This window comes from Bradysia coprophila (assembly GCF_014529535.1).
Source record: "Bradysia coprophila strain Holo2 chromosome X unlocalized genomic scaffold, BU_Bcop_v1 contig_12, whole genome shotgun sequence".
NCBI classification, from domain to species: domain Eukaryota; kingdom Metazoa; phylum Arthropoda; class Insecta; order Diptera; family Sciaridae; genus Bradysia; species Bradysia coprophila.
The window spans coordinates 2,616,531-2,641,498 of NW_023503293.1; the positions used below are offsets into that span (position 1 = coordinate 2,616,531).

The 24,968-nt window shown below is 34.3% G+C and overlaps 1 long non-coding RNA gene across 1 annotated transcript; it reads right to left on the reverse strand.

Annotated features, from left to right (window-relative positions):
* Positions 1-616: 616 nt before the first annotated feature.
* LOC119067211 lies at positions 617-1,311 on the reverse strand. Its single transcript, XR_005085892.1, has 3 exons — positions 1,060-1,311; positions 900-993; positions 617-830 (listed from the first exon to the last, which is right to left on the reverse strand). It is a non-coding gene; the product is annotated as an uncharacterized LOC119067211 (long non-coding RNA).
* Between the last annotated feature and the right edge of the window lie 23,657 nt (positions 1,312-24,968).

A 24,968-nucleotide genomic window follows, 5' to 3' on the forward strand; every position in this document is an offset into this window, starting at 1 on the left:
GCTTTCTGATCTATCATAGCCGATTTGAGTATATATGACAAATACTGGAAAGACAGTGGGTTCTTTGCCGATTTGGCGATGTATTGTTCAATTGAGAAGAGAAGTAACTCTGGAGGAATTGTAAGTTGTAAAACGCGGGGCCTTGTAACTGTCGGTCAGTAGTAACTTCCGATGGGAAAACATGCCGTTGTTGACTGACCGTTGCCTTTAAGTACTATCAACGCGTTGCCGGTTATTGTGACTTGTAAATTTTAGGCACACCGGAAAGTGCCTCAAAAATTTTACTTTTGATTTTTAGAAATTTATTTGGTATTCCTCGACCCCCTTAGCACTTTCCGGTGTGCATAAAGTGCCTGCTCGAGCATTATGCCCTACGTGTTAAGTTACAAAAATTGACTTCATTGGAGAGTCAGATAAACGAAGAAAGGCATGCCACATAGACGGGTTTAATGCTGAAATGGCAATACGGTACGAGAGGATGCGGGTTCGTAAAAACCAACAAAATATGCCTGGAAATATTGGAAATAGGACATTCGATATCATCAAAATATACCTGGAATTATTGCATGAATGGTTATTATGCATAAGGGTATGGTAGGTAGAGCTCACAGCACTACCTTTTCAGTTTCGATTCTGTCTTTTTTTCGCTCGGGTTCTCATACATGAAATCGTACAGCCATTATTTTTCAGTGGATTTTCGACAAGGAGATTGTATTTAAGGAGATTGTTTTTCGCTTTTGAGTACCAACATCCGCCACACATATATAAAACAGCCATTTTCACCAATGTGTTAATTAGTAAATTCGGATAGAGCAAAAATCACACTGAAACTGAACTCATATGGTTACGTGACAATATTGAATTTTTGGTTTATCAAACAAATAGATTTAAATACATACCCAAGTCTCATGGGATCACATGCAGGTGTATAAGTTAACCTTGGCCTCTAATAGAACGATTTCATTGGATGGGCTTCAAGCATATATATTTATTCTAGAGGGTTCGGTGGAAAATGAAAATTTATCGTTGAAAATTTTCAATATAATTCAATACACTCACATTGGTACTGCCAATAATACGAACTTTTATGTTAACTATGAGAAACTATAATCAATGCATCGGAATGGAAATTGATAGCAATTTTGCTGCAAATCTCATACTTATATTTACAAAGGAAAGCAAAGTGTAGGACACAGAACTCACAAAGTTGAGAATATTTCCAGTTACTGATGCAATGTAACCCGTCTCTGGAGATATGGATTTTAAACGAAGATTATAACTTTGTTATGCACATAACGTTCGTCTAACCAATATGCATTAGCATTATGGAAAATTCATGAAAGTGTGAGGGAAGTGCGCGCAATGCATGCATATATATATATATTTGTCGTTGGAAACTTGTTCCAGCAAAATTGAGTTATTTATATAGACTAATAGCAGTGCATATCGAAAAATATTTGCAAGTTCCATCTAGCTCATGCGTTGATTCGTTATTCTAGGAAATGATGCTTTACGTAGAGGTAACAATGGCAATCTAAAATGACGTAAAATCAAAAATTCAATGATACCCGGAAAGCAGTGTGCTTTGAGAGAATATTGATGGCAAATGTAATGAAATTGAATGCATGGTTACTATTCCATCCTCTCATTCTACTTCACCAAGTCCAACATTTGCGAGTACTTCCTCCTGCTCAGCTTTTATCCATTTTTTCGAACGTCATTCGCTCTGAAGCTGATGCGATTTACGTCACAATGAGCACCGGGTAATTTTTTGTTTGCGCTACCTCATAGGTTGGTTTTCATTAGGAACCTATGTAATAAGCAGAATAAGCAGTTCGGAGTATTGAACGGATTGAACGGATTAGTAAATTCTTAATTTTTTTACCAGCCCGGTTCAAAAGTCGTTCAAACTTAACGACACGTTTTTTTAATTTATCAAGAAATTTAAACAAGAACGATTGGTATTATGAAATATTTTCATTGACACTAGGCAATTGCCTAAAATTGCTTGCAAAGTACAAGGGTGTTGCATGGTAACTAAATATACTAGAATTCCAACATTTACACTTCTACTATATTGGTGAAACAGGCCCTATTCACAAGTACGTAAACATTGTGTTTTCACGGAGTTCATGCGGCACTATTCAAGGAATGTGTCATGAAAGAATGAATGCGAAGTACTTAGTAGCACAAACTATGTTATACGACGTAAATCTCTTGTCTACAACAAAGATCCGAACCATTAAAAAATCAACACATTCGAAATCTTCGAAGAAAGCGCTCGGAATTTTAACAATTTAGTACAGCAAGCACTGAGCTTTTTTTAACTTACGAAAGTTTAAACATCGAACACTTAAGCTTTGAACATAACTTTTTATATTAAGCTTTTAGTAATAGCAACAACAGTGTTGACCGGACGGGCTGTAATGTGTGATAACTCTTTTCACAAGTTTGTTTTTATTGAAAATATTTCCGTAATGTTATAAGCTATAATGCATTCCAGCCCAACGTAATTTTAACATTTGTTTCTAAAGGACTTCAAAGCTTATAAAAGCCTTTTCAAAAGAAATTATGGAAAAAATGTTTCGTTCTTAAGCTTTCACAAACTGTGATGAGTATAATTGGCAATAGCGAAAGTACACAACACAACATAAGCTAACGCCGATCCGTACGAAACACCTATCAAATGCCTTTAATGTGAAACTTTTCATCTCTCTTATTTCATTCTCTTCTCTGTTGAAAAACTATGAGCCCTTTAAAATCATTTACATTATTCACTCTTTTCATTGTTATCATGTACATTACCAAACGAGGAAAAACGACCCCACTACGGTAGTTGTACTACTTAAGAATGGTTGGAATTGGAAGTTATAATTTGGTATGTTAGAAGTGCAGTTCCATGTCTATCAATGTTATGTTCTGTGATATGAAATTCCACCTGCAAAGTTGTCTTGGAAATTATGTCGTTGATGTTTAAGTGTATTAAATTAAAAATTTTAGAGACATGCCATAGAATAATATTTTGTAAAAAATCAAAAAACGCAGGTACAACATCATTTTCTTAAGAATCTTGAACATGTTCGAGAAATGTCGCTTTTTTCACAGTCGACTATGGGGAAGGATCTACCTGAAGACAAAGCGGTTTTGAACTCCTTTTAGGTCCTAGCACTCGGATCAGAAGTCATTTTTTGGATAATCACTGTAGAGCAGTACCTGTCAATGATTTCGATCGGTCATCAGCCAGGGACTATTTTTGGGAAAATATTTTCCTTATTTTCCCATATTTTTTGAGAAAATTAATGAAAATTTATGGAATATGGGAAAATGTAAGACAATTATTTGCATGTCAAATTCCCTTTCACTTGAGTGGGACTCGCTTGAGAGAAACATGAATTTTATTCAAGAATATCAACTTTTCGTTTCCTTATTTTATTAAGTTTTCCATGTTAACAAAAACCTTGGCAACTAAAAATTTTGTCCGGTTCGGTTCACTGTAGATTATTTTCAATTCAAGAAATTTGAACCTACAACCATATTACTTCCATGTCGGTTACAACGTGTAAAACAAGACAATGCAAATAAATACAAAAGAAACGAAAAAAAAAGATTGACCAATCGAAGAACAGTATCACAATGGGAAAATAAAAAGATAACACGACAAACGTATGACCACATTGATGTCATTAAAATGATATCACTCGAATGGACCGAAGTGTCCAACTTCTATTAACGGAAGAATTTTCAAAGATTATTTTGCAACAGATATTGCAGCCGCTTGAAAAACCCACATTTTGGCCAGTTTTGCATCTAATTTCTTGGGTACATTTTCCATAATATTGCACATTCGCGTTACCCTTCAACAGACACATTTCCATTTTTATATATTTATTGACACACGGCCAATATTGCCCTAACAACTCTGTCCACCTTCACCATTCCAATTTTGATCTATGATTTTATTTTCATTTCAGCTGTTAGATCTCTTATTGACAGAGCTTAATTTTGTTTTGTCCATTTTCATACAAAATCACTTGCTGAAAATAAAGTAATTCGATTGTTCATATGAATGTTGAACAACAAGGGGGCCGATCGTACCCATGCAGTGTATGAAACGTGTCTAAATTGGAAACATTCCACATCTCTGTGTGGTGGTTAATTTGTCTGAATATCTCAATTCATAAACACAACATATAAACGAAGGTTACGTCTATAATATTGAAAAGGGAGGAAAAAAAATACCTTCAAAGAGGGTTAATGGTTATAGCCATTGAAACGGTTTACGTATAACTGAATATTGTATACCTATATCGGTACATGCTGTCCTTGCAATGAAACTTGTGATGAACGTACAAAGTCACCCTCACATCATGTTTAAAACGGATATTTGTTGCATGCATTCCTTAGGTAATGACTGAACAATGTGTTATAGGAAACTTAAATAATTGACCGAAATATTTCGTTATTGACGTGTTTTATATCTTGGTATTTTTACATTAGACGACCATCACAAGACCGTTCTGGTTTAAAGTTCAATTATCATTTAGTTCTATAACATCGATATCTGATTGACTTCATTTTCCTGAATTCTGTTGCTAGTGAGGGAATTGGATTTTAACAAAAATGGCATATACACACGCATGCATTTATACATTATAAGGATTAGGAAATCCTGTTTCAGTTTCAGATATAAACAAAAATTACCTCAATGCACAATTGCGTAATGCTTTGGGGAATATGATGTTCGATTTACTTTTATAGAAAAGGAATCGATCGTAAAGTAAATAAATACCAGAGGAATTATGTATTTTTGCATTCAAGGTAGCAAGAGATTCGTACGAAATTTTACAGAGCAAACTAAATATTTCTGAATACACTCTAAATTTAGGGCAGCTGCAGAGACAGAGTAAATCACGAAAGAGTTTTTTTTCAATTGTCTAGAAATTGTGGCTTCAAAGAATTTACTTCTTCAATTTCTAAAGGAACAGTAAACATATACGTGACTTTCACCTTTACCACACTTTAAATAATTTCTATTGACAGAAGAAGCCGCTTACGAAATCGCTTATGGAGTGCTTTTGACTTATGGCCATATTTAAAAAAAATAGGAACTTAAGAAGCCTCTGCCTGTCTCCGCTATCAACATTTTTTATCGGGCGGAAACGGATTTTTTCCACAGTTTTTCCGGCTCTATCCACTTCGAAAGTTTTGGTTGTCCTCCAACATAAATCGGCGGTTCGCTCATGGTAAATTTTCAAAATCTGTAAAATCATCTATCAGCGGACGCTTGAGTTTCTTTAACGAACGAATAAAACCTGCTGACCAGTTACCTCAGATCAAATTTTTAACACTTTGAGACAATAGACAATAGATGCCTGATACTACGATTACATCTTGAGTTTTTAGTGTTAAAAATTGTAACACAACAGACCGTTATTGGCGGAATCCGCCCCTAAGATTTTTCTGTATCTAACGTAGCGTTATAATAGTTATTTTGCTAAAGCATGCTAAAAGGCTTTTTCTTAGAGAAAAAGAGGTTTCCAGCACGACACAACTAGTTAGGAATATGTAATAAAAGTGGAGCATTAAAGATTTTCAAAGAACAGATTATGACACCTCTGAGCTGATCATGACAAATTTATCTGCGGCTCCATCTATGTTTATGAAAGTTTACATGACAATTTCAAATTTGACTCACACTTGCTCACACGTTAGTTATAGAAGGGTTACCCACTCACAATCAATGACATAATATATTATTGCCTGCCCCATGTGAAAGTTGACCGTTTGGTTAACTTTTCGTAAATTACGTTGTGATACTGTACTTTCTCATTGAGCAGACAATAAACCAGAATACATTGGATACTCCCACGTAATTCATTAATTCTGAAATAGCCTTGTGATAGTCACAAATTCACTTGTGTGTTTTCGAGTAACTTTCTGCGGTAAATTTCATTTCGCTCGACAAGTGTATACCTCCCTCGGCCATTCCTAATATACCTCGTAATATACAAACTGGTCAAAAAGACAGTTATCGAAGCTTGCTGCTCAAAAAGCACACTTTTGAGTTTGACTTTATCACAACCTCTTGTAATGAAATACTTTCGCAGCATCCATTGTAATCTACTATTTTTTCAAATTGACTTTTCACGCGATCTGTAATAATGAATGAGGTTAACCACTTTTCTTGCACAAAGCCGGGTGTGGTGGGTGTTCTTATCTGTACCTCTTCTTTCATAACATTGATAGCACTTGTTGAAAACAACAATCATTGCAATGCATTGTTTCATATTCTAGTTATACGAAGAAGAAAAAACTAGGTAACCCACATAGGTGTTTCATATTCTTGCTGTAACAATCCAACAAACTAACGTACGATACCCGATGCTTCGTACGAGCGTAATAATACACATATTACATAACCTATCATGCGTGTGTACACATTTCCAGGATTTTACTTTTTTTACAGGGTTTATTGAATCTAAATCAGATTTAAAATGGATAAAAGAAGAAATTTTCCGATCAGACGATTCACGGCATTTTTATCCAATGTCTCACTCCATTGCCAAAAAATATTATAGTGTAAAATGTACTCCCATTCATCAGTTTAAATATACGTCTAATTTTGTTAGACATATTACATTTGAACGTTTTTATACAGATACTCTGATGCTCTTGAATTCATGGACTATCACCTATTCTCTGTGTAGTAAAGGTTATTCATATATGTGTGTGGTACGATGTAAGTATAAAATGTATGGATGAACTACCGAGTAATATGATTTTTTTATGAACCCATATAGATGTGTGTATACGGTAGATTCCCGACGAAAATTTCATTTATTGGGGGGAGCGAATTTGTCAGAAAAGAAATGTTATTATTATTATATAATATTTTGCATTTATCCCTCTACAATAATTTGTATTATTCTCATTGTATGGGAAAATTTTACATCCATGCCGTTCGGTCGCTCATACCTGTACTATTTTTGTAAAATGTAAATATATACACGGAGGTGTTTACAGGCTTGGTGGTTTCTGGAATTTCCATTTCGTTGCGCCTCATTATAAGCAATAACTTATGCAAAGTAATTATTGAAATATGAAACGATAATGAATTTCGGCTGGAAGGTTTGTTTAATTAGTTCTTTAATTACAAATTTCATGCTTTTAATAGTGGCTACCGATCAAATTTCTTAGTCAAGGCATTCGTTTGATTCATTCAAATATTTACGATGTGCTCCCGGCTTCTATCACAGTTCATTATTTATAGCTGAATAATTCCAGAACTTTGAATATTAAGTTCGTAGATTAATTGTACGCTGACCTTACCACTTACCTACAACTATAGCGAAATCAACGTTGGAAAATGTGGTCGCTTACCCTACTTTTTTGAAACAAACTAATTCCAGAGGAAAGCTGTGGGTTGAAGTAACTACCAATGACTATCCACTGAACAGAAATTAAACCTGTGATCATCTTGGTACATATATGGAATGACGTCGCTTAGTTATCAATTTTTGTTTCGGCGGATGGTTAAGATTGGCGTTTTACTTATATAGAAAAATTAATGTTAAAACAAATGAAGTAAAAGATTTACTTTTAATCTGTTGAAAGTAGATTTCAGTTCGATTGAAGTAGTAGATTCGATTTGATATAATTTTTGATACGTTTGCTGTCTGTGAAATTTAATTTCGCTTGTTGTAGCACAAGCTGTTAGCTTTTTTTCGTTCAATTATTCATATTAGGGGATAATTTAAATTGATAATTCTGAAATAGGATTTAATGACTTGAAAATCTGAAATTATCTAGATCTAAAAGAATCTGAATCTACCAAAAGAAAATTCAAGACTCCCAAACACAAGTCGGCGTCCCTGTGCTTGTGATTTCCTCTCGAACACCAAGCTAAAGCGATCATATATAGACAGGATATACGTAGCCAAAACGCTGGACCCCAAATAAACCATGTTGATACGTATATACGCATAATGGGTGTAGCTATAGTATACACTGTTTAAGCATACACATTCAAGTCAATATATGGCGTTCGGTCCCATAATTTAATGGACTAACGGAGAGTGAATAAGATCCCAAAAATTTCAAAATTTTTAGAATTTTTTCGGAGTTTTTTTTTAAAGAATTTTCCAGAGAGTTGAGAACAGATGGCGTTGCTTCCGCCTCGCCGAATAGAGTGAACACCTGGCTAAAAACTGGAAAAATAGGACGATACCAACAGAAATCAACATAAACACACATTCGGAAAAAAAATTGTTTTCAACCATCTGTTATCAACTGTCTGAATTTTTGGGAATGTCGGCTCTGCTATACATGTCCCATTTTACTTTGGCTTCTCTTCATATACGAAATCCTCTTAGGTACTGCAAGTTTATGGACGAAATCTGCAAAAAGGTGGGATAACGAGAAATAGTCTCTCCTGTCACTCTACATGTCTACATTTATGTGTGATGAAAATACGAGCTCGCATGAACCTGCATAATGAAAGAGTCTAACTTTTATTGAAAAAAAAAACAACCAACAACTGACGAACCTAATATTATCGGGTAAAAAAAACCACAATTACTCAACTTTATCAAACAAAAAAACATAAAACTTATGTCAATTTACCGATTACTTTAAACTCCTACCCATTAGCTTCTTTTACACATCCTATTAATATCGTATGAGGCGATATTGGAGGGTGGAATTTACTTAAATGATTGCTATGTAAACTTTATTTACTAATATCATGTAAAGGCAACTGTCTGTGTTGTGCATTCAATCACATAAAAGAGGAAAAAAAATATCGTAAAATCCACATCGAAAAAGAATATATGAAAAGTGATGATTATGTCGCGAAAATGTCACAATAAAATGCATTAAATATTTAACTTTCCATTGAAGTGGAGCATACAATTGTAAATGATCGCTTGAAACTAATATTTTATCGTCGTACAGAAAATTGTATGCATTGTCAGATATTAAATTGAACAGTATGATAAACTTCCCATGATTATGAAATGATTTGTGTGAAGTCAATCGTTGAAATATCCACGTTTTAATAAAATAAAATCGTATAATGCAACGTACAGTTCAAAATTTACATCAAAAATTCAAATCGTACAAATTCTGAAATTGTTTCATTTCGTTCACTATAATTTATCGCAGTTTTAATTAGTAAGAATCCCATCATATCCATACTTGTTGTGTACGCGATAGTTTGAATATAATTATATTGTTATGAATTTTCGTGAATTAAAATTGGAAAGCGATACATTCACAGTTTTGAGAAAATAGTTGCGTCAATATGGTAATAATAGTGACAATACGTAACATATGCCTTGCCATAAAAATCGATTGAGAAACATTATCATTATGTAACGGAAAAGAAACATTTCCATAAATATGGAGACCACTGGATGGGGGTAAGTTAATTTAATAACAACAAAATTTGTCTGACGATTATAATTTATAATAGAATGTGATTTCCGAGGGGAAATTCACTTAGAAATTGTCTGAGATGTTTATCACGGTGGGGTTGAACAAAACTTAAATAGAGTCGCGATACCACCTCTGATTTTTTTTCATGTTCCTATTGAGGGACTCGAGTACTATAAGGAACCACATTCAGTTCGCGGATGCATCCAGCCGTTTCGGAGAACCGGCACTCATGGCCGTGCGGCACCAACGAGTCAATTTGAATACAGATTGTTATCGCAACGGCTAGAGGGACTAATTCTAAGCTAATTCGTGTTAAAATGGATTCCCTCGACAACCTGACCACGTTAGCCAGCGAAAGTCGAAAATTCGACATTTTTAAATGGTGATATGTCCAAGATGATGAGAGTTTGAAACTCTTTGACGATATTGGTAGAGGATTCCATGCTCTGTTAAACGCCGAGAATGGGTTTTACAAAATTTGTCTGAATTGTGCAATATTTGAAAAAGTTTATTTTCATCATCCTCGGCGAAACGTTAGCTCCTCTGTAGGTAGACCCTTCTTGCAAACAATAATGCCTGATCAGCCTGCAGTCTGAGCTTTACTTACAACGATACCAAACTTGCTATATCAGCCTAACAACAAGTATCTCTGTTACGACATGTGGTTTGCAGCAGGCCACTCTACGACGAAATTTTAAATTTATTAACTAATTTCCATGTGCCCGTTCCTTTCGGATAAGTGGAATTGTTATCCATTCTTCATAAATAAGTGGTTTAAGTTACTTGAAGCAATTCTTACATTAATTACGTGTATCTGGAGTCGGTTGCTAGTGACCTTTTTCGGAACCTGAGAAACCGATGTCCCTAGACACTCGTCGTAGAGAGACCTGGTATCGTCAAATTTTGCCCTAATTTTCGCTGTTAAAAATTTCATTGACTAGTTGAGTACTTAAGAAATAGCAGAACACCTACTCTTCTGTATGTTTTCAAACGTGGTGCAACAAGACAATGTCTGTTCATCTCTTTCATGAATTCTTCTTGTAAGCAAATCAAAAATCTGTCAAGAAAGATTGAGTTTAAATCATAAATCCATCTAAAGGTTAAAAAGCAAGTCCCTTACAGTTGGGAACCAAACAAATTCAGAACCTCCTCAATAAGGAATTTTCCTTCAAAGAATTTGCTTTAAAATTTAGAACATGGTTTTCATTGAATTCGATTTTCTTGATTGCCTCTTGTAAGTTTTAATAATTTTCGCCTTGCGAGTTAGAGGTGTCCAAAATTGTATGGAAAAATTAAAGTGCCAAAATGTTTGGGGCGTAGGGCAGAAAATCATTCTATATGGTCCCCTGATAAAAAGTGTCTATGGGACCGACTCGATCCGAATCGATTTAGGGGTCGCTCAGGGACGAAGTATATGAAAAACAGCCAAAATCGCTTGCAAACCAGGTTTTTAGAAAAATAATTATTTTGGACTGATGATGAAGAGTGATGTTAGGACATCTTAGTTTATATTAGTGTAAAATCATCACGAGAAAACACTTTTCAACTTTTCCCGTGTATCGACACCTACTGTGCCCAGGCAGTGCTGGTCAAAGATCAGATTCATAGCGTATATTCTGAGAGCGAGTCCTTATCGGTGACGACCAGAACCCAAAAAATTATTATGTGGAAATGTTCGGAGTAACAAGGGCTTCAAGATAATGCAAAAAAAAGTTTCGTTATTTCAGATTTGTTTGATACTTTTCAGATAAAACTTATTACTCGGTGTCCTCGGCGAACTTTGAAGAGTTGCACTGGACGTCCACGCAAAGGTTCCGATCTCTTTTTGTCATTTCTTGATAGCTTACCATGTAACCATTCAAAACAAACCAAATTTGTCAGAAGGTACAGACTAAGTCGACTTCGATGAGACCTAATGTGTGCCCATGTCGCATTTCTCGAAAATTTCAATATGAAAAAATTCGAAAATTTCAAATTTCATGATTTTCAGAACTTTGACTGAGCAGAGCTTATTTACGACACAAAATGAGAATATTACAACAAAATTATACACCTTAAAAGTGTGTAAGATGATAAATTTCATCTTTCGAATTTTTTCATATTGAAATTTTCGAGAAATGCGACATGGGCACACATTAGGTCTCATCGAAGTCGACTTAGTCTGTACCTTCTGACAAATTTGGTTTGTTTTGAATGGTTACATGGTAAGCTATCAAGAAATGACAAAAAGAGATCGGAACCTTTGCGTGGACGTCCAGTGCAACTCTTCAAAGTTCGCCGAGGACACCGAGTAATAAGTTTTATCTGAAAAGTATCAAACAAATCTGAAATAACGAAACTTTTTTTTGCATTATCTTGAAGCCCTTGTTACTCCGAACATTTCCACATAATAATTTTTTGGGTTCTGGTCGTCACAGATAAGGACTCGCTCTCAGAATATACGCTATGAATCTGATCTTTGACCAGCACTGCCTGGGCACAGTAGGTGTCGATACATGGGAAAAGTTGAAAAGTGTTTTCTCGTGATGATTTTACACTAATATAAACTAAGATGTCCTAACATCACTCTTCATCATCAGTCCAAAATAATTATTTTTCTAAAAACCTGGTTTGCAAGCGATTTTGGCTGTTTTTCATATACTTCGTCCCTGAGCGACCCCTAAATCGATTCGGATCGAGTCGGTCCCATAGACACTTTTTATCAGGGGACCATATAGAATGATTTTCTGCCCTACGCCCCAAACATTTTGGCACTTTAGTTTTTTGGACACCCCTATTGCGAGTACCTGAAAGGATTCAGTTGGGCTTTCTGGTTACCTGTGAAGATGCGTGTGAGACGAAAGGTGAGATTAGTCTATTGGGTTTTTCGAGTTTCTCATATTTATCTTGCATAGCTTTCGATTGGATTTTGTTTAATTTGTATTCGAATTTTGGAATGTTTCACTGAATTTTTCATGAATCCTAAAGTCTCTCTTTTCCATGGAGTGGAATGGAAATTTATGACACAGCAAGACATAGAGCTGTTTTGAACAAGAACATTTTATGATATTTTTGTTACAATAACAAAAATCTATTGAGAAAATCAGTCTAAAAAAAGGTGGGACCTAGTTAATTCATTGATTTCAAATTTGGATGTTTCCCCAACAAAAATACATCATGCTACGTATCTCAGTCAGAAATGATTAAAATTTATTCGAAACCACAACCAGAAAAATTTACGTAAACCATATGAATTGACCCAGTAATTTTCCTCTTGTACGAAATTATTCCGTCTCTGACTATTGAAGTTTGTAACTTTTGTTTTATAAATGCGTTAGAGTTTCTCCTTAAAAAACGAAAGTACCATGGCACCCATCAACATAGCACATTTCCTTAGTCTATGTCAACTGAAATGCTCCTTTTGAATCAATCTCAATTCAGTTTTATTACTCAATTATGCGAAAATTAATTCAATTACAATTGTTTATAAAAAATGTTAAATGAATTATGAAAACTGAAACAACTTCCAATATGGATTAATTGCATTCGTTCATATTATGAATTTGTGTATTGATGCAAAATGAACTGTATTAAGCTTAAATTATGGAAAATTGTTCAAGTTATACATAATTTAATTAGGCTTATTTCTGTATCGTTCACATAAACAAAATGTTATGAATCAGAGAAAAGTTTATTTAATATGGGTGGCAATTTCGTTGTACCATTTACAATGCTCATATGGATGGAGGATTAATCGAATTGTGTAGACTTGTATGAAATATTTGGCTAAATTTTTTTAGCTGAATGATGTTCAGCATTAAGCTTTCAGCAACGATAAGTGTATAACAACACGTAGTCATTGAATCTGTTAACCTTTTTGTTTAAAGTGTCGCAAAAACTTTACATAAAATATTTAACTTAATTTGATTAAACATTCATTCTGCTAGGTAAACGAAACTAGGCTGGCGCAGATGATTAACCTTTTATTATGGTCGTCTATTGGACCAAAAACTGAACATCATAGAAAAGATAACAGGTGGGTAATATCAGCACAATGTTACCGGTTAACATTTCTATACCCGCCCATGCAAAATTATCGTTCCAATGCCTTCCAATTCTAGCCCAATAACGAGGAATATTACATACAGAAGCGCTATGTCTCCGATGCGTCGCGATGTTTTCTCTCATAAGAACCTTTAATAGTGCGGGTTCAAAAGTTTTTTCGTTAAAAAAAATCTCTTCCAAAATAGCTCAACTCAAATTTAACACAAAAATGGCAGGTGGCCGCTACGTTTGGAAAAATCCAAAAGAGGTTTCTTCGGAAAAGTAGTAGCAAATTAAATACTAAATCCAAAAAGAAATTTTAATTTTCAAAACAAAGTTTTGAAGATATTTAAATTTAGCTTGCAAATTCATAACTAGACCTGAAGAAAAATTGGAAAATATGTGGAAAATCAGAAAATTTTGGAAAATTTTAGGATCCTGAAAAAAAGCTTGAACGTTCCTCTTTCATTTGAGCTATATATCACTACGATAGATGAAGAAATCACTTCACAATAATTCATTCAAGTTGCCTATACACTGAAAACTTTGAATAGGGGTAGAGGAGTTAAGGGTGGGTTTATTAAGGGCTAGTAATCTTTTAAAACATATCCATTTTAATCACTGATCCAAAGCACACCATTCTACTATAGTTTGCACTACTTTTATTCCTTTACAAAGACATGGACCCGTACTATAATATAATATTTAACTCGAAGCACCGCATAAAAATGATTCATTACCTGTTGTGGGATTGTAACCCATTCGTCAAAATGAAAATTGGTTTTAATTTCTTTTTCACAGAACATGAAGTAAATGTAAGCAGAAAGGATAAATTGTTGCTGTAAATAATTTTAATGTTAAAATGCGCACCTTTATGTTGCCTTGCCACACCATTAAACTGTTTTAAATGTTAATTCTTTAGACGATTATACATGTGAATTTGTCGATATTATGCAAATTTTCGTAAATCAATTTTAATTGGGTTAGTGTAATACACACCCGTAACCGATCATTAATATTTATGTCAAAGTCGATTATAATTAAATTTAATTGGCAAGAAAAATAGCAAAAGTATTTACATTTTAATTCAAAACATTATGCTAGCACGGCATGCATTCTCGGTAATCAAATGGAATGACTTTCTTTTCATTAAAAATGTATATTGTGGCTTAAACAAATCAATACAATAATTTCTGTCGTGTTAGAAACATGTAAATTATATGTCGGAAAAGCATGAAAGTGACATGTTTGCTTAAGCATAAGATGCATGACTTTTTCGAGGAAAGGTGTCGAAGATCTGTCATGGACCAATTTTCACCAGCAATAGTACAGGAACCTTGACCACTTGATTAATTTTTGGAGACTTGAATCTTGGTATATTAAGATTATTTCCATTGGATCGATAAATTTATAATTCTCTGTTGAGCAACCAACAACAATTACAGACTCCTGCTCAAAACGAAAATTCAAATAGCCCCATTTCCACCTAACAATTGAGTGGTAGAAAGAAATTGTCACACACACACGGAATTTAAAAAACCGACACATTTTCTGATTTTGTGTTTTATTTCATTTTTTGATTTCGCCATATCAAAATACATGCAAAATTCACAAAAAAACAGATAAACAACAAAACAGAAAATGTGTCGGTTTTTAAAATTCCGTGTATATACAAGGGGAAAGTATAAAGTTATTGGTTGGTGTTAACCTTATACTTATATCATCTGTTATCGACCATGACGGTAAAACTAAATGATGATATGGTTCAACAAATGAAGTACTAGATAGTACTAGTATAAGAAAATAATTAGATCAAATCAATTAATAGATTCAATAACTATCCTGATGAGGCGTTTGCGATCTGCGGACGGGAAGCCGAGAAACAAACACCGAAGAAAAAAAGGTCCAAACAGCGCAAGGCCCAACGATTCATTCAATTCTATTTGAATAGTAACTCCGTTATCGATCTTTATGATCTTAATGCCAGGATTACCATAACATTAAAAATGGATAGAGGATGCAGAACTTCAAACTTTTTATTTTATTCTGTTGTTTTCAACAGAACTTCCTTATTGGCACAAGAGGCATACAACCCCTTTAGGCGAGACATCAGTTAGCCACTAACTTTCTTCAAAGAGTATTTGCATACTTTGAGGCGTGATTTAAAGGTTACGTTAAGCCGGTGGTCTAGTCTGCGAATACAGATGGTCTCCCGATCCACTTGTATAAATACCTAATAAACAATATTTTCGTTGCTATAAATTCACATTTCAAATATCAAAATTGTTGTGCAACATTTCACCTATTCAATACATCAATTAACGATACAAACACAAAATCACAGAAAATTTCCGGAACGGAATGTTTTTTTCCACAAAAAACATCCCAGCTCCAACATAAAATGAAAAATTAAATTTCAATTAATTACGGAACATTGTTCACGGATTGTTTCATATTTATTACCATACAAACGAAGTTGCATCGTGATAGAAATCGACGTTAATTTACTGAACTGTTTTCTGTACAAAAATTATTAATTGCATTCTCCTGTCTCTATTTCGATTAAAAATTCATTAGCATCGTTTTGCGAACTATGAACCCCACTTCTTAATTGAATTATTCACAGTTCAGTTGCGAAAGAAAATTAAAAATGCTTCTGTACAATTATTTATCCGAAAAGAAAGAAGCTAAATAGTTGTAGGAACAGAATGGAGACCTCTTTATTATTAGATTTAAAAAAAAAATGTTTTGGGTAACAAGCGCATGTTAATTTTGAGAGATGATTATTGGGTAGGTATGCGGAGTTAAATTCATTTTTTAAGAGGGGTGAAATTGACGTTCCTTATTGTTATTGGTATCGTTGCAATTTGCGGTTTAAAATTTTAATGATGCAGTGTTTGTGACACGTTGTTACTCATTAGCAATTGTTCGTTATACCGCTCAATAGTTCACGTTGAATGTTGATGCTTATTATGATGCAAATAATTATCGAATCAAATCGGGAAAATTAGCCAATGTTTTGCTATCATTTTGGTTTCGTTCAGCTCAAAACGTGCCTGATTCAATTTTTCATATCTCTACTCAAAGATTCATTAGATATACTCGGAAAATTAGCTGTAAATACGGGATGCTACTGGATTTAATGCATTCTCAAAACACCTTCATCCCAACTTCAACTGTAAACATTATTTCGTTTCGTTTATTTTCGTTTGCAATCAAATAATTATCGGCGTTGTCTTTAAATTCGCTTCCCTTCACAGCAGTTTATTTCTTCAATCTCTGACATATTCTCATATGTACATGTCACCCCATTGTCACCATCGAAAATCACCTCAAAATACCGTAATAAGAAAATCCAAAATTGGTAGATGAGTGTGATTGAATGACCTTTGTGTGTAAAGCTATTGAGGGAATTGCGAAATACCATAAAGAAATAAAATGTTAAGAATGACAAACCTTTGTGGATTATTTTATTTTCTTTTTTTTTCTGCTATTCGGGAATTTCAATAAGGATTACAAAAGATTATTTTAACTTACACAATAGTTTGGTAGTATTTGAATTAGATGAGGATTTTTTTTTGCGAATCTCAGAGTTGTGCATATATGTGTTTATTCGGAATTATGCCGTGGCGAATTGAATATTACGTTTGAAAGAAAATTTGTCAACATACGCTCAATGAAAATACTTGTGCGGTACGTATGAACATTATATTTTAATATTTACATTAGGGTGGTATGCACCCCATGGTGGCAAGAACGTAAGAATAAAGTGAAAGTGTATAGGGTTTCGGGATTTTTTTTTTCGGTAAAGAGATGAGTAATTTTAAGAATTTTTTTTTTTAAATCAAAATTATCTGCCTCCGATAATAAATAGCGCAGTGTGTAAGTTGAGACTTCACATTGAATTATTGAATCGTCAGTTGTGGGTTCGAAACTCGACCGCAACACAAATAATTCGTTTCATCATGTTGCTGTCCATAATAATGACAACTGATTGAATCGGTTATTAAGTTGCGTCTTGGTTTTAGTGCCGATAACGTCTCTTTGTGTTCAATGCAATTGTTCGTTGGTAATGTAATTCAGTCAAATTCAGGCAAAAAATCCTTGTTTTTTTTTTAGTAGTTATCATTTTAATCGAAACGAATGCATTGAAAAATTCTTGCATGTCTTCTCGTTTGTTATCATCTAAACTAAAAAATGGGAAAGGGATAGATCATAAATTACGTCTTCAATCACAGTTGACATCGAAAGAAACGGTGTGTCGTATCTGGAAATAGCTGTGCCATCCTTGAAACGTAATGGAAGTGTAGAGGAATGGCGGTAGGGTTGGTTAGAATTCTAACTAAAAAAGAGACTTTAGTACACATAATATTGTTGGAGTGACAGAAATTCATCGCTGGAGATTTGTAAAGGTCGAGGTAACAAAACCGAATTACCAGCTCTAACGCTCCAGAACTGACAAAATCTAGTTCAAAACAGTCGACATTGAAACGGAAGTCTTGAACAGACTGACGGCCATAGCACCGTGAGAAATAGTTCATATCGCGGAAACAAAATCATTTAAAAATGTGCACCAGAAACTAAAATTCTGATGAATTTTAGATATCTAATAATTTCTCAAGACGACCAACCACAATTTTCGTTAAAGAAGGAACAGAAAAAACAACCTCAATCCAAGAAACTGTAGTATCCCCTCATACTTTGACATTGAAAAAAAATAATCGCAAAACATGTCCACAATATTAGCAGGCAATTTCTTGTCCAGGAACTATACATATAATCCCAAAATTATTACAAGAAATAAAAATGAAATTGCCTTTGATGTTATGTCTTGTTGAATATTATGTTCGACATTTACGTCAGGACAAGAACTTTATAATATCCGATCATGTCAAAACATTCTACATTTGTTTGTAATATTAAAATAGATATTGAAATAATGTGAAATTAGTCATTTTATGTCTAAATAAATTCTCAGTATAACCTAAACCATCTCCTGCGTAAATAGCATTTTCGTCATTCAAAACTGACAACATAACGAAGTGATGTCAGTTCGGCAAACAACATAAATTATGTCCATTAAATAAACAAACCAGTGCATTTTGAAGTCGATTTGAAAATTCTTACTTAATTGAAGGGATATTTACAGCATATAATATACCATGCCTGAAAGGATTCGAATACTTTTTTTTTATTCCATTCACATTTCTTACCTGACCTGTCGCATAAAAACAAACATGCAAGAGCCAATAAACCAATAATCGAATACTGCTACTTAATATGGTGTTTAAAGTGAATTTCAAAATATGAATAACTCTAAAATAGATTTGATTATTTCACTTTGCATAATATAATAATAAATGACAAATATTTGCATAAAAATATTGAAAATATCTTGTAACAATGTTCGACGAGTTGATATTGCTCAAGTGCCATGCAAAATGCTATAAAACTTCAACAGATTGGCTATGCATATAAATTAAGCCTAATGGAATCTATATAGCCCTGCTTCCCTAATCGAAATATTTTCTTGTTTAAGGTCGCATGTATGTTTTTTACATGGTACAAGACTTATGATGAAGTGTTGCGTTCGAAGAATATTGAAAGGGTATGGAATCGATTATTTAAAAATAAAATAATTGAAAAAGTATTAATTTTCGATTATTGTTATGAAACAGTTGAGGAGCCAAGAGTACGAATTTGGCTTAATATTTATAAAATGTAAAAGGAAGGCAATTATGACAAATGCGTGAAATATTTTCGTTTATTTTAGCATTTTGATTTTGATAGGCTATGCTGGACATAAATGATGTGACTGCTTTTCAAATACACCAGAAACACCGATACCCATTGTAGATTGCAGCTTTTAAATGGCAATAATAATGATAACAAGTAAAAGCTAGCTCCCGACCCAGCGGTGGCTGAATACCTGTATCGAGACCTATTTATGTTAGTTACACAAGCTACAAGTTACATAAAGCTAAAAAAGTAAGAAATTCAAAATGCATTTTTCAAAATGTTCAAGGTTAGATATTAGTAAGAAAGTTATTAGAAGAAACTAATGACTACGGCCAAAAATTCAGAAAGATGACCACATGATCTCGAAGGACGAATCGAATTCTGATTATTTTTTATGCAAATCATCCCTGAGTTAATCCACACAGCTTGTCCATTGAATTCAGTCGGTAAGTGTAGAACTTACCGTAGTGTCAAGCTTCGACCACGTGGGGAAGATTATTTTTAAATAATTCTTGAAGGACGAATCGTTGAGTTACGTTTAAAAAAATTGTTTATTGTAATCGGCTCAGCCCTTATTGTGGTGTCAAGCTTTCTAAAAACGATTACCGGCTGAAAATTAGAAAAATTATAGAAATTTACTCTTTCCGGCGTAAGACCGGTGACTCCAGTAAAGGGAAACAATAAATTTTCTCGAAACATCAACACAAGTCATGCTTTTATGGACCGGTTTTCTCGAAACATCAACACAAGTCATGCTTATATGGACCGATTTGCGCACTTTTACGCAGTGGTAAAGCTCGAAACTCAGCTGCAACAGAAAAAACATAGCTAACGCCGACCCGTACGAAACACCTATTCGTATCAAAAGCCTTTAATGTGAAACTCTTCATTTCTCTTACTTCATTTTCTTCTCTGCTGAAAAACTATTCTCCCTTTAAAATCACTTACATTATCCACTCTTTGCCTTGTTATCATATACAACTAAATTGCCGGAGGCAATATAGACAGCCCCGTACGAAGACAAATTTCATAAATTCCTATTTAAACAGCTATATACCGCTATATTTACCTATATTTCACTGTAAATAAACATTTCACAGAGGAATATGCTATTATATAGCTCTATATGCCTGTATATAGCTCAATATAGCTGTATATAGGTATATATAGATGTCCGTATATGGAATCCCTGAAACCCCACACACATAACAAATTATTTCCATGTTAACAGAAACTATCAAAGTACAAATTTTCCCACTTTATATCGTTTTACAAAAATCCAATATGGCCGCCGGCAGCCATTTTGTTAGGAGACCGGAAATAGTACCGACGCTTTACATTCGTTAATACCTTTCAAACAAAAAAAAATTCATGAAATTCGGTCAAAATTTACTCGAGATATTGTCAAAATACACCACGTTCACTGTACTTCCGAGTAGCCAGATAAGAGCTCACTCCAAGAGACCTAGCTCACGCTCCGGAGAACATAATTTCATAAAAAAAAATTTCCCTGATTGGTACGGTCAATACCTATCTAATAAAGCTAAAACAGACGAAATATGTTCAAATGTGGCCGACCTACAAGCAAAAACTGCTTGCCGCCCTGTGCCTGTTCCACACCAAGGGGTCTAACTCACGAGTCGGTCATCCGATTTCCATAAACTTTTTTTTTGTCGATCGGTATTGTAAATACCTTTTATTTGACGTATCACTTACAAGTTTAACGTTTGAATGTCCGAAGATATCTTCGAAAAACCGTAAAGCACTTATTGGGCCACAGCTCGGGAGGGGTCGATCCAAAATCACTCATCTTCGAACTTAGCCTGTCTTTTGACATTACCAAACGGGAAAAAAAAGAATTTTCAAAATCGGATGCGTTTTACTCAAGTTATCGTGCAGACAGACAGACGGACAGACGGACATTTTTTTTCGCGGATTTGGCATCTCTAGACAACCACAATAGGTTTCCCCTTACTCAGGGAGTCCAATTCGACGTGTTACAAACGTATGCGTAAACCTATAAGACCCCAGTACTTCGTACGGGTCTAAACACGATTGTCAGATGTGTATACTGAACACAACTGATTGAGTCGACTCAAAAATCCAAGGTTCTGGAAGAACAGGTTAAGACACTTTCGAGTTGATCACGAAGGCGGTGTGATCAAAATTTTCCTGTAGTGTTAACTAAGTTTGGAAAATTTTATATGACGATTTCAACTTAAGAAAAAAAAAATGTTTTCAAGTTGACCTTTTAAACAAAATACATGTCTGAATTGTCAAGATTTGTGTTTCACCCGCCTTCGTAAGTGTATTAACCTGTTCTTTCAGAACCTTGCAAAAATCTGGTGTAGTTGTGTTTTGAGCTGTCACACGGCCTTCCGGTTAAGACGTTGTTGGGAGCCACCGGTATTTCACTCCTACTAATTTCGTTCCTAGTATACTAGGTTAGTCGCACTGTACAGACGATTCGGAATTCGAATTGCTGAATTGCTTAGCGTTCAATGTATTCTGGTTTATTGCTTGCCTGCTAATGGTCAACTTTCGCATGGATCAGGCATTAACTTTTCCTTCCTATGTGTTCACTGTTCACACTGGGTTTCAATATCGTTTGGCATACTATTTTCAGTTCCATGGTTACCATTGTTCTCAACCCAAGACGCTTGAACTTTACAAATATTGAACTCGTAATGAGTAAAAAAGCAATATGAGCTGCATCAAAACGAAATATTTTTACCTATAGTGACAATATGACAATAGTCGAACAAAGTTGATTTAAACTTGCCGGCAAAACCAAAACTCTGTTAACTATATTTGTAAATCATAAAAATCTAAGGAAAATTGCATCGAACGAACAAAAAACTGTTCGCATTCTTTCCTAAATCAAATGACAATTCCTATTAACTGCCCCTTCAAAAGTTCCATAATATTTATTTATGATCAAAGGGAATTTATTTTACTTTTGGTCTACTTTCGAGTTGTATAAAAATGATGTGACCATTCACATCATAGCTGCAAGCTTAAAACTCTGACTGTGTTATTGAATGTGAGACCGAAAATTCTTGGTCTAAAATTAATACATTTACGTGATAAAGGCCGTCCATAAAGTACGTTCACACGAAAAGCAGAGGAGGTTGCCTAAACGTGAGCGAGACGGTCGAAGGACGAAAACGAGGCAACTGAGAATTTTCTCACCTTTTCGAATTTCCAACGCAATAAATTTGGTTCACGTACCTATGTTACCACCCCGCCACGGTAGTTAAATCTTAAATATTCGAACTTTGTTGTCTAATATGAATTGGGTACGAAACATAAAATATAAGATTGAAGTTTGCTGAAAGTTATATGTGTTGTACAATAAATGCAAAATACCGAAATCCGTGTGGACGCTCGTTATGAATGGCCCCATAATCCTTGTAGTTGCGTTGCGAAATATTATAACCATCTGCAGCATATTCAAAATACGTTCCTAAGCGGTTTAGCGGAGACACATTAAATTCTTATAAAATATGCAAGACCTGCAGAGATTCATCCACCCTCATAATTTTAATATATGAACATATCTGTACTTTCTGAACACACAGACAAAATTGGCATTGTAATAGCTTATGGTAAAGAATAAAATGACAAGAGCATTTTGTTAATGCGAAAAATTCTTGAATGGTTCTATGATAGAGTTTTCATGAGTACAGTATGATTGTATGCATCAGAATATTTTTTTGGAATTGTGTCCATACATTATTATTATCTGTTACGTACTACGTAATACGTAGTAAGATGAGAGCATGTGTAATATGAATCATAGTATCTCGGTGTTTAGTGCAATAGGTCCTCGACGCCATCTCATTAACACATCGATCATTTTACAGTTCAGGTAGAGTAAATTGTTATTAACCTTTCACAAACGGCAGGCATATCGGTAGTACCATTTGATTGATGTTGATTTAATAGTAGATTATGCACCTCTGTCCACTTGTTTATTTAGACACTTGGGGAGTTATGGCATGAGCCAAATGCGAATGTTATAACCCCAAGAAATAATAGCACTTTTTCACTGCTATTATTTCACCTAGGTAGATAGGCGCGTGAATACGTACACGTCTCTTATATACAGGCTTATAGCAGCAATGTACTATTACTTCATTTCTTTTAACATGCACCTGGCAATTGTGTGGACACAATTGTTAGAGTTAAATATATATCGATAACCTTTAGCCATCCGTAAAAGAAAAGGTTGAAATTGATTATCTTTTTCGGCCATAATTCCGGGTTCATTTGACCGGCTTTGTTCGGAATCGCAAGTGTTTGAATCGGTAAATTAAACCTATCAGGTTCCTACATCATACGGGGTTAAATAGCTATTTTACTAACATGTGCCCAAATTGAAATTTGTCAACCAGAGGCGAGGCCGACGTTTGAAAAAATGAAGATCCCACTACTGTACATAAAAACTTGTTGCTAACTTGTGCCTAAACTGGAATCTTTAAATCTATTGTGCAAAATTTCCATTTAGGCTCATGTCAGCAAAATAGCCATTTTAACACAATATTTTACTTCACTACTTCACCATGGGTCGGGTTTGCGATAACTTAAGATTTGACGGAATACGTATTTAGCTTGTGCCAAGATACAGTTTGGTATGTTAAAAATAACAAAATAACAAAAAAGAGTTGAAAATCTTACCTGTTGCAGAAATGTTGCGAAAGAAGTTTTGGTCTCATACTTTATCTATAAGTTCCACTAGCTTACTAAAGACATATACTTCCTAGAGACCTCACATAAACAATCTTCAGCTTATGATTTTCATCGAAATATGTTGTATGAGGTATCGTTGAAAAGGTAACGACATTTAATATTGGTTAGAAGTTCGGAGAAATCGACAAAAAACGCATCCAATAAATGGATAATGAATCTACCCGAATGAGAATGTAGCACATCGGTTTCATCTTGATTGGTCACTAGAGTCGAGGTTTGCGGGAAAACATACCGAATGCAATAAAAAATTAAAAATATTTTGTGGAATGTTATGGTCGCTAATGATTAGCGCCTCTAACTCATAAATTATTGTGGAAAAACTCTTAGTAAGATTGACCATCTTCCTGCAACCATGAAAAAGATGAATATTTATTGTCACATCAAGTTGAACGAATTTTTTACGCCGTAAATTTATTTTCGTTCAATTTCCTTGTCTGCTTCTCTCGTTTCTTTACCTGTCGAAATACCTCATTCATCCAATAAATTATTTTCTATGATGGAAAATCCAATTTGTTGGCGTAAATTTTTGAAAATTGACTTTGACTTCATTTATGTTTCACTTTTGTTTTGCAATTTTGCTTGTGCAAGGGAGGGTTGTTCATGGGTGTGAAATTGTTGAAGTGATAAACTTCTATTCTCATACGTAATACATTGTGTTGTGTACTGTACTCAATGCATACATGTATATATTGAACAGTAAATAAATTTGGTTAAAAATACAATAGAATTTACCTTTCAAGAAAATATTTGTTTTATTTAATGCTTTTTCAAGTTTGGTTAGAAAGTTTGTAACATATCGTCGAATTTTAAAGAAAGTATGTGTCACCACAGATGTAGATAATAATTCTGATAAATTAGCTATTTTAATATCTACTGGTGTGTGGATTTAAACAACAATTACAGGCGTCGAAAACTGTACTTTTCATGTTTCAGGCACTACTTTCGACGCCCTCATCATGTAATAGTAATTTTCTGACGCATGCTTATTGTACATTACTGTCTTATTAACGACGCATATC